At 37.8% G+C, this 12469-nt stretch overlaps 1 protein-coding gene across 7 annotated transcripts in view; it reads left to right on the plus strand.

Annotated features, from left to right (window-relative positions):
- Positions 1-12469, plus strand: part of dab1a (DAB adaptor protein 1a) — a 201436-nt gene that overhangs the window by 115735 nt on the left and 73232 nt on the right. The gene's annotated exons all lie outside the window — the stretch shown is intronic.

Here is a 12469-nt window from a genome sequence, read left to right on the forward strand (position 1 = left end):
TGTGTATGTGTGTGATTACGCGGGAGCCGCACACACACACACACACACACACACACACATGACGGCTGCATTTCAGCATGTCACTAATTCAACCCTATCAAGCTGTGAAATAAACACCTATAAAGTTTATTCCCGTCCGGATCAACATGTTTTAGCTTTGGGCTAGACCCGGGGGAAGGGGGGGGGGGGGATGACCGTTGACGAGTCTGTGCAACCTAAGGCTTGAGGGGGCTGTTTAAAATCAGTGGGGGGGAATGAGGAGCATGCTGAGGGTTCAAACTGCTCCACACTTGCCACTTTTTGGTCCAGCTTTTTTGGGGGCTTTTTGTGCCGGTTGTGATTGACAGAGTTCCTAATATTTTGTCCACAAGCCATTTATTCATGTGCTTGGGAAATGGCTAACCCAAGGCTGGGTCTAAATAGAACTGAGGGAATGTTGGGTTATTTATACACAGAGCATTGGGCATGTTGGATGTCAAGATTTTAGTTCAACAATGGGTAAAAATGCCCCAAGCTACCAAGAAATGGGTTACCCAATTATGAGAATAGCTGTGTTTGAAAATAAAATGCAAACTTTATTCTCAACATTTTCTAAGAATCTAAAATCCATGTGTCCGAAGTGAGCCATCCACCCAACAACATTTCTTTAAGAATAGCACATTAGATTAAGTTCATCTTCAGTGTACACCTGCGTCCAAAATGGCAACCACATTCAACTCTAACCTTCAACCCAATCTGCTGGGTCAAAATAACGAACCCCAACCTTGAGTGAAAGTAACCCAAACTTTTTGAGACTTCTTACATGCGAATGGGATGCTCCACGTTCACGAAAATTTGTTCTGCCAAACGGGATTCCGAACTTTCCCGATAAGAGGTTGGCATTAAATGCTCACTGGCCACATCATTAGGTACACTCAGCCATTGGAAATAATAATGCTCCGTTTTAATTGACACTTGTTACAATGTGTGGATGAGCATCTTTATAAAGTGCTTTTAGTGTCTTCGTTCAGTCGTAATGAATTAAAAATGCTGCAGAATAATCAAAGTCTGCGATTGTAACTTAAGTGGACAAGCATTTGCATGCATAACAGTGTATGTGATTTTGGAATTTGGCACTGTTTTGCTAACTTCCCTGTAAGTAATGTGTGGTTAAATAATCAACATTTCTTAGACAGTTTTTGCTGTCCACAGCAAGTTATTTAAAAAAAAGAAGAAGAAAAAAAAAAGGTTGTTTTGATGTGTATGTTCTGATTTCATAATCATATTGCACATTTTACACATTGTCCACCCTGTCATGAAGAGGTAACTGCCCCTTTAAGAAACCCTCTATTTTCAGTGACATTACAGTAGATATTATTCATATCATATTTTGCTATTTGATAAGCTGTAGTACACAGTCAGCTTTTTAGGGAAGAACCACCAAGTGGTCATTAACGTAAGCCAAAAATGTCCACCCTGTCAACAGGCTGACATTTGCTGTGAGCGTGACCAATATGCATTCCTAACGGCATACAATCTATTTCATGTCATGGATATGAAGTTAAATGGAAAATTAAAAAAAATATTATATTATCAAATATATACAGTACAATATTACTATATTCATCTTTTTTTAGGGCAAGATAAAAAAAAAACTATTTCAGTGAGTGCCCTAAGGGTAGATTTCACTGACAGGGCAGTGATGAGTATTACAAAAAACAACCTTTTTACACACCTGCTAAAATGAATGAAGCAAAATATGTGCTTAGTCGTGCATAAAAGGTCAAAATAAATTCAGCTGATTGGTTTTCACTGATTTTTTTTTTCGTTTTCACTTTGTTAGAAGTTAAGCTTTTCTTGCTTTTACCCCCCACCACTGCCTCTTACATGCGCTTGTATGGGCCCGGCAGGCGAGCCTGGTCGCCATGGTAACCCCCCGGAGTATTGTTTGGAAGCTCAAAGAAAGACAAACTATTGAGTGCTCTCTTTTGCCCTCCTTCAAATCACTGCTCGTTGTGCTTCTCGCCCTCTTGGGCTCGTCTTAAATTGTGTTTTTTGGGCAATAGCTGCTGCACCCTACAAAAAAAGAAAAAAAAAGTTGTTTTCAGCTTCATTGTGAGTCACTGAGCGCTACCGATTGCCGTTTGTTGGCCTTAAATGCTAAAGTAGCCTTCATTTCTGCAATGACAATGCAACCCATCTGGCAAGAAAAAACAACAACAACTACATTCCTCTCTTTTGAGGCAGCTGAAGTGTATCGTGCTCAAGGCTTCCCTGCGTGAAATGATTGCACGGCCGCGAGGTGGTGCTTTCCATTTTGTTGATGCTCTCCCCATTAAGTCCTCTCATTCGCGATTGACACTCAGTTATAAGGAGTTAGGCTTTTACAAGTACAGCTGTGAACAGTTTGGCTTATTAATTAGGGGTTCAGAATATGTTTTTTTTTTTTTTTGTGTGTGTGTGTGTGTGTGCCCAAAATATAATTTATATAAGGAGAGTTTGAAAGTAAGGTTTAAATCAGGGGGAAAGTAACCAATAATGTTTAGAGTTTCAGAAATCAGGGGTTCAGAGTCAGGTTTTGCTCATTTAGGCTTAAAAGTATACCACATCATATTTCAAAGTAAGGATTCAAGCCAAGTATAGGGTTTAAAACGGGTGGTCAAGTTCGGTCCTCTATCCAGCCTGTTTTCCATGTTTCTTTCCACTAACACACCTGATTCATGATCAGGCTCGTTTTCAGGCTTCTCCAAAGCTTGCTGTAGCGCTGATCATTAGATTCAGCTCGGCTGAAGGAAAGAGACACAGTTTAAAACAATGTTTAGGGTTTTATAGTAAGGTTTTAAGCCAGCGTTTGCGTGACCGTCCAAAGCATACCACATCATATGTCAGCTTCCTACCCTTGGAAAAGCTCTCAATACTTCAAGCCCGGGTTAGGTTTTCAACAAGGATTGCCAGTCCATCTGTCTGTTGAAAGGGAAACACTCATGATCCAAAGCATACCACATCGCCGTCTATCGTCTATCTATCTCTTTATTGCCACGACAACCAGGGGTGGTGGAGCTGTGGGTTTGTGCACTATGCAACCTCAGAGAAAATTGATTTAAGAGTATTGCTAAGTTGACCTGTCCAAAGTGAGCCTCATTATTGTTGTTCTAAAATCAGACTATTTTACATTTTTTGGCGGGCATTGCATCATGCATGTGTAGCAGGGGAGTGTATGTTATTTGATGCCCGTGTACCCGGTCGACATGGGGGTCCTTCTTTTGGCGTGCAAGTCCATTTCAGTCTATCATGATGAAGCCGGGACTTCCCATAGACCTCACAGCAGGAACTCGTGGTTTTTCGAACATACTGACTAAAATCAGCATGAAGGAAAAGCAGCATGACACGCCCCCTTCATGATGAGGTGTTTCATTGCTCTTTTGTCACTCCATATACATGGAGACTGATCGACATACTGCCTGCATTCTTTTTTTTACGTGTAATTATCAACCACGCTGCCCGCATAGTCTACTGGGAATGTGCTTGCTTGTTTGTTTGTATACATATATATGCACTCCATTTCGAGGCTTTTTACCCCCTGGAGGGGGAACGCGTACGACACAGTATGTTTATTATTGTGCTAGTGCTGTGCGCTGGTATACGAATGGATCAAATTAGTTTCGAACCAGGGTTAGCATTACAGTCTAAAGCGCACACTACATCAAATATCAAATCTTTTATCCTTCAATTCATGGAAAAGTTAATGATTCAAACCATATCATTTGCCATCAATTTAAAAAAAATATATAAGAAGATCCAAAGCATACCACATCTGCCAATCTTTCTGTCTGGTTATCTAGCCACCGTATATATGAGATGGTGCGGGTCAATCCGCCAGCTAATCTGCCCCTGCCGATTGTAATCTGTAATCTGTTAAAACACTTGCAATCCGCCAGTAGTGCTGGGATTAGCATCTGCAGACACAAGAGCGGTCAACATGCACGCACACACACGTGCACATGCACATGCACTGCTTTGCTGTGCGATATGTTTTTCCCCTCATCAAGTTGTTCCTCATTCTAAAGTAGTTCGAAGATTATTACCATTTCGTCAATGTTGTGTTTGTACACTGTGAGTTAGGGATCAAGCCTCGACGCAAATGGCAAGGATTTGCAATTCGTGTACGCACTCCTAATTTACTTTTGTAACCGCCTAAACAGAAATGGAATGTAAATCGAAATTGTATTGACATTGTAGTAAATGACTAAATGAACCCTAAATATAGAAACTATGATTCACAAATACTTACCAGAAAGGGAGTAGAGCATGAGAGCAGGAAGGTAGGAAGGAAAGAAGGAAACAGCAGTTATGAAGTCAAAGGAAGGAAGCCAGGAAAAAATGAGGAAGGCAAAAAGTAATGAAGGAGGGAAGGGAGGATGTCAGAGAAGAAGGTTGAAAAGCAAAAAGGTAAAAAAAAAATGAGTCTGATGAAAAAAAAGGAAGTAGTCAGGAAGGAAAATTGCTAGGTTGGGGAAAGAAGGGAAAAAAATTGTCAGAAATGAAGAAGGGTCAGAAAGGAAGGAAGGAATGAAGGGAAAAAGCAAAGGAGAAAGGGAATGAGGGTAGAAACGTTTAAGTAATATTAAAAAGTGTGTGGTTGAGGGAAGGAAGGAAGGAAGGAAAGGGGTCAGAAAGGAAGGAAGGAATGAAGTTAAGAAATGAAAAAAGAAAGGGGAGAAGGAGAAAGGGAATGAGGGTAGAAACGTTTAAATAAGAATAAAAAGTGGGCGGTTGAGGGAGGAGGAAATTGAAGGAAGGTGGTCAGGAGGGAAAGTCATAGGAAGGAGGGCAGATAGGAAGTTAGGAAGGCAAAAAGGAATGCTGGATGTAAAAAAGAAAGGCAGACATGAAAATAAGAAGGGAAAAATGAAAGTAGGAGGGAAGGAAGCATAGTAAATAGGAACGTAAGAAGCCAAAAGAAATGCCGGCGGGAACGAGGCGGAAAGGAAGGGAGAGAGAAGGCAGATTTAAATCAAATAAAAAGCTGGTGTAAGCCAAGAAGGATGGAGGGAAAATGAAGGAATGAACAAAATACCAGGAAATGGGAAGAAGGCGGGGAAAAAGTCAGAAAAGAAGCAGGAATGGTAGGAACGAAGAAAAGAAGTCAGAAAGGAAAGTAAGAGGGAAGGAAGGAAAACATGCCAGAAAATAAATGTTAGTGCAAATCTACTTTTGGCCCACCCTGCATACGCGCATGCACACACATGGTTTTACGCCACACTGGAGTCACAGCACATTAGCGCCTCAATTAATTCCAGTCTTTACATCCTCACACACTCATTTTCCCTGATGTCAACCCCCCCCTCAACCCGCACGCTCACGCACACATAGTGATGAACGACCTCACGCCTCGGCTGAATAAAACAGTCCTGGTGACTTTTTGGGTGCGCCAGAGAAAGCCGCAAACAAACACTAACCAGTGTATTCCCCCTCGAAATCCCGCCAGCGAGTGGACACGCTGTACTCTTTAGTCAAGAAGCACAGTGGCTAATGAAGGCGCGCGCAAAGGACCCGCTTTGAGGTCGGCGTTAGCATCGTTAGCCTCGCCACTGATGCGCTCACTCTCGGAGACTGCGGCGGGAAAACAAAAGTTGCAAAGCAGCAACCAATAAGACAAAGATGTTTTCCTGGAAGGATTTCCTCTTTGTATCGCTCCCTCTCTCTCTTCCTTCCTTTCACTTACTAATTAAATTCCAAAGCCTGCGTTTCCTCTTTGTTGTCGATATTAGACACGCTTCAATATTCGTGGTTCGCGACGAGTCTCACGAAGCCTAATTTAGCTCCTGTCCAATCGGCGCTGGCGGCACTCTGGGGGAGGGGTTTGAAAGCAGGAAGTAACTCAAATCTGAAAATAATCCAATGTGTAATCCACTATAGTAATCTCACTATTCACATGAGATAGGCTGAGAAGTATTACAGGAAGTGACGGGCTGCCATCTTGTTAAACAATGGCGACCAAATTAGCATTGTCAGTAATACCGCTAATATACTTTTTACTTCTGATTGGCCACCTGACAGATGTGGCTTGTCCAATCACATTCCAAGTTGGAATACTTTTCCAGACGGGTTTTATCTGTTTTTTTTCGTTTTTCTCTGTCTCGCTCCCCTGGCACGTTGTGCTAGCATCTTGTAGCGGGACCGGCTCCAACCTGTCATAGAGTGGATAGGATGCCATATGTCGCTGCCTATGAGTCGAGCAGATTAGTTTGTATTTATTGAGCTCTGATTCCAACAGTCTGTTGATTCACTCGCGACTAGTTTGCTGTCTAAAGAAGTCTAACATCACATCAAGTGTAGCCAAGCTGAGTTTTATCTACCCAAACCTTATATTGCTCATATATATATATATATATATATATATATATATATATATATATATATATATATATATATATATATATTTAATTACTTTTTAAAACGAACATAAAAATATTCAAAATGATAATTTCATGTTTAGGAGTTAATTTATCTTTCCCACAGTTGATTGAGGAAATTGTCAAATTCCTAGTTATTATAATTGGTTTTTTTTGTTTGTTTTTTAAATATATATAGAAAAACACAATTCTAAAATAATGATGAAAATATTAATAAAATGAAAACTATATTGATGCTGAATTGATAGATTTCATCATATTTAGTTTTATTTTGTATAAAAAAAGAACTTGTGAAAAACATAATTTCCAGTATTTTTTCAATACCTAAAATAATACAAATATTAAAAACTAATAATAAAAATAAGTTATGTTCCTTAGTGTCAATCAAGGCTATTTGTTTAAATGTTGATTCAGTCAAGTCAAAAAGAATATTAAATGTATGTTTTTAAATCAATTAATGAATTCATTTCTGTTTTGAAAACCACCACAAAATGTCTGTGTGGTTTTCATTCTAGGTAAAATGTATATAAAAAAAGATTTAATTGTAAAAAGAAAATTAAAAAAATCTTTGATAAATTCATTGACATTTTGTCAAAAGCCAAACACTATTTAACAAAAATATGCGGAAACGACACTTTTATATTCTTACCGCAGGACGGTAAAGGGTGGCGTTGGATTCATTGCCTTCCTGTGATTGGTGGACGGATATTGATTAGCTTCATGGGAAGGCTGCCAAAGTTTCCTAAATAGACCTTGACTACTTCTTGTAATAAAGAGCCACATGGCGCTTGAAGGAAATCTGGCTTCAGACGTGCCACATAAGCATTTAACACGTTAACAGAGTTGTCGGCTGTCAGCACGCCGCCGTCGCACCTCAGCGCTTCCCGAGCTCCGGCTTTTTACGGGCTCGCATGGGTCATGAAATGTGCTTATCCCAAGTTAAGTTCCAATTAAAGAAGAAACATAAAAAAAAAAAAGAGAGCAATTTTGATTTTAACGCACCGTAAAGGCAAGCACCGGAAATCCTCGGAGACTTTGATTGAAAGGCTCTAAAAATGTTTTGACACAGCATTTTTTTCCCCAAGTGTTATAAATGTATAGCATTTCCACCGTATTGCAGCAAATATTCGACATAAACAGCTGTCGCTTCACACATTTATTAGGACGTCTGTCATCAAAACAAAGGGAGTCTTTTAATGCAGACTCTTTTCAGTGATTTCAAAGGAGTTGGCACAAAAGTGGCTGCTTCAAACCAACATGGACGACTTCCTCTTCAATTTTCGCGTGTGTGTGTGTAGCCTGTCATCATCAATGTTATTATAGTTAACGAAACTAACAAAATAAAATAAAAATTGGAAAAACTTTTTCTAACGAAATGAAAATGAATTTTTTTGTTTTTTTTTAATGAAAATTAGCTGAAATTACAGATTTCGTCAGTAAATTTAACTAAATATAGTGAAAATATTCTTTAATTTACTTTTTGTCTTTTAATATCATAAATTAGCTTTTGGGGTTTATTTTAAATGTATTTATTATGGTATTGCTGTAAGAAGGTCGAACAGTTGTTTGAAAATTTAATTTATTTTATTACACAATACTTAGTGACCTTTTTGTATGTTGCACTTGACAAATAGTCCGTATATTAAAAAAATATTTATACTGATGCTACTGTAAAACTACTGGTAATCATAACTAAACAAAAACAAAGCATTTGTAATAAAATAAATACAAATACAAACTAACAAATTTACTTAAATTTTTTTTATTTATTAATTAATTGAATAAAAATTTTTTAAACGAAATAAAATCAAAATACAGTATAATGAAAAATCCAAAATTATTATAAACCTAACATTTTTCAAAGTCTGCCGTTTTTTTAAAGTTTTTTTTAATCAATTTATTTTGGAGGGATTTTGAATATCATTAACCTTTGTCTTATGTTGTAATTTGTATAAAATCAACAAATACATCACATTTTGGCTGATTTTAAAAAACGAATATCATCTGATTAAGTCATCTGACCAATTAATTAGTCTGGCTCTACTTTAAACCAGAAAAGCTGACTTCATATTCAACCTGCCATGGTTTGCTAGTACTTTTTATGTGTCTTGTTGCGATCGACCTATCTGCCAAATTTGTTTGTTGTTTGCCCAAAATTTTCCCCAACTTTCCAGGCGAGTTTGTCAAACTCCCGATGGCCGCTTGAAAACAAAACGGACAACTTCGAGCATGGGTCCATGAGACTTTTGCATGCAACCCAATTTTTCTAAGTCTCCTGGTCATGCTACTTAGTGACCTTAATGATTTTGGTGCATACCAATGTTTTTTTTTTTTTTTAAATAGATCATAAACCTGTTATTGGGTGCAAGTTTAATACATAAATTACAGTAAGCACATTTCAAAATGCTTGAGTGTATTCTGAATGCGTTTGTGTTTTTTTGTTCTGCCGGTGTAAACAAAACATAAGTCGCAATTTAGTGGAGGAATGACATGAATGGCTCCCATAAATCCATAAACGTGAACCCACTGATAGACTGTGCCTATGTTGACTTACGGTATGTTGAAATACCAAAGGGGCACGCTTTTGATAATGTCAGCGTGCTTCCTGATGACCCCCAGCATGCGTCTCCCCTCTAGCACCGATGACATTTTCCCCTTTTTAGCCTTATTTACTGGCACGCCCGTAAGAGGATTTGACCCGCGTAAATACACATTAGCGACACGCTAACAAAAGCCCAGGCCTTCCCTTGTACACATGCCAAATCAGAACCACCGGAGACAGTTAGCGACGTTGCGGCTTTAGAAGCTTTGGAAGCTTGTAAGCGCGCGTTTATTATATTAGTCAAGCTTTTTTTGCCGGGGAATAAAGCACGGCGGTGCCGTCAATTTCACGTGTTTGCAAAGTAGCTTAAAGCTTGCCTCGCGCAGCACTTTGTGGCTAAGATGAGACCTGGAAACACTCACACACTCGAGCTCATCCGGACAAGCCCACTAGATTACTCATAACGGTGGGTGAAATAATTAAGTGATTAAAGTTGGATCACAAAGAAATTGATGTCCTTTTTTTTATTGATGTGAAAAATACAAGGGGTGTCAGGCGATTAACATTTATAATCGTAATTAATCGCATGACGTCAATAGTTCACTCTAGATTAATCTGATTTTTTTTTATATCTGTTCTAAATGTACAATAAAAATGTTTTTGTCATACTCTTGTTAACATAAAAGTGGAAAAAATATGTTAAATAGAAATATGGCTGCATCTTTTAGTCCTTGATACTGTAATTTCACAATAATGCATAACATTGAGTTAAAATTAATTAATTAATTAGTGAGATATTGATTTGTGTTGATGTCATTTTTCTGCCACTAGATGGCAAAATTGCATTTGTAAGACGTTGGTGACAGCTCCGTGCATTTTTCTTTTCATATTAAGAGCTATCGAATCTTTAACATGAAGTAACTTGTGAAATTCTGCACATTTTAAAAATTGTCAAACACAACTTGACCCCATTCTCCACAAATATATGCATTATTATTAAATTTATTACTACTAAATTTTGGCATTGCGATTGGAATTTCCCTAGTACAGGCTTTCCAAGGGGCGGACATTAATCGCGTGTTAGGAAAATTAGGAACTTTGAAGTAACTCAAAATTAACGCACTCATTTTGTAGCATTGTAAAGATTTAATGATTTTGGCTGCCACAGATCAGCTGGTACATAATCAACCATAAATAAGGATAAAATACATATATATATATATATATATATATATATATATATATATATATATATATATATATATATATATATATATATATATATATATATATATATATATATATATATATATATATATATAAAACTAGTTGCTAACAACTGCTTCATCTGCTGCTATTGCAATTGATTGCTCTAGAGCCATTCTTCCGCCATGTGTGTGACATTCTCACAACAATTTCGTTGTTATCCCGGGCTTCAAGCTTAGCCAATAATTGAGATTTGATAAATTATTGGATATTTATTGTGTCTTAGGTTAGCTCTGTCAGCATATATAAGTTAGTAATATAAGTAAGAAAATGTGTGTTTATGAGTCTCACCAACGTGACCCATCACATTTGCCTGAGTATTTCTGAGAAGGGAAGTGGAAAAGCAATATGTATGTTCACTCATTCACTGCCATTGACGGTTATAGACGTAAAATATTCATTTGAACTATTTCTATTAGTTTAACATTTTTTCCCCACTTTTGTTAACAAGAGTATGAAAACCTAGAAATTGTTTTTATTGTACATTTAGAACAGATATAAAATTTGTGATTAATCGTGAGTTAACTCGTGAAGTCATGCAATTAATTACGATTTTAAAAAATCAATCGCTAAATTTCTTATTGTAATTAATCGCATGACTTCACCAGTTAACTCACGATTAATCATAAATGTTTTATCTGTTCTAAATGTACAATAAAAAACATTTCTAAGTTTTCATACTCTTAACAAAAGTGGAAAAAATGTTAAACTAATAGAAATTGTTCAAATAAATTTTTGACGTCAATAGCCGTAAATGAGCTAACAGTGATAACCTAAGACAACAAATATCCTATCATTTGAAGGCTGCAAGGACAACAGAATTATTGAGAGAAAGTCACACTCGTGACAGGAGACTGGCCCAAACGCTTTCACTCGCTTCCCATTAATGTTAAGAGGTCATTTGCCGCCTTTGATTCGAGTGTTGCTGCCTTTTCTTCTTCGTGTTTTGATTTCCAAATATTGCTTGCGACTTGAGTGAAGCACCGTGAAATAGTTCGGCCTCCCTGGTGGGAACAAAGCGCATGTACCCGCGACATATTCAATTGAAGGCTTACAACGGCAAGGTTGGAACATGATGGGATGTGTGTGCGTGCCTCTGCCCCATAATTGCATTCACTCTCTTTTTGTATCCGTACATTAGGGCGGGCGGCTTTCAATTAGCGGCACTCTCTGCCAGATAACGACCGCTCTCCGTGCTAGCGCTCTGATTAGCACGATAAGTCACTTTTGAAAATGAGGGGCGTTAAAGGACCACCTATTCAGCCACGGGGTCATTGCTCAGTGCGCGTGTGCGGAGTAATGGAAGCGGCGAGGTTAAACGACTGTGACGCCATTTGATTGGTTTCCGTGACGCGTCGCGAGCAGAGCTGCGCCCGATGCGCATCTTGACGAGCCCTTGTGAAATGTGCCCAATTGTGATATCTAAAACGGCAAAACCACTACGCTGAGGTGCTCCCCCTACTTAGAGATTGCACAGCGCAAATGGTACGAAAATCCAGATTCGCCGGCATTCGCGCCATGGCGCAGGTGCGCTGAAAAATAGAGCCCAGTGTTTCCACGGTAAAACATAGATCTGTGCCAAGATGCGAGATGAGACCAAAACTGCCAAAATAAAACATTTATAAATGACTAAAAGTGGAAATAAAAACGAATATAAAAAATATAATTTAAAAATTAAATCCGCCCCACCCAAAATATAAAAAAAAATATATATATATATATATATACAAAAACGAGATTCAAAAAATAAATGTCAAAATAAATATAAAAATAAATATATAAATAGAATTAAATATCAATCAATAAATAAAAACGCTCTGCTCACACATTTATTTATTTCACGCTGCAGACGCTCTACCAGGACAAAATGTTATTCAAATGAGGGGGCGGTCCTAAGCGTGTCTTGGGTTGGACTTTCATTGGTCGAGTGAGCGGCTCGGCGAACAAGGAAGTCTGGCCGGCTTGCATTGGAGAGCTCCAGCAATGGACGGCCATTGAGTTGCTTGACAACAAGTCGCTTTTTATATTTATTTTTATTTTTTGAATGCCATTTTTTATAAATGTTTTTAATTTTTTCAATTATATAAATGTTTTTGTATTTAAGTTTTGAGTTATATTTTTTGTATCCATTTTTATTTTCACTTTTAGACATTTATTTATTTAGTTTTTTTTTTGTGTGGCAGCTTTCGTCCTCCATAGGTATCAAGAAGCATATAGCATTGTATGATAAACTCTAAACTAAATTACGCACTCCGACTTGGTCCTT

Source organism: Leptonotus elevatus, chromosome 11 (genome assembly GCF_054856555.1).
Source record: "Leptonotus elevatus isolate MCC_2025b chromosome 11, RoL_Lele_1.0, whole genome shotgun sequence".
Lineage (NCBI taxonomy): Eukaryota > Metazoa > Chordata > Actinopteri > Syngnathiformes > Syngnathidae > Leptonotus > Leptonotus elevatus.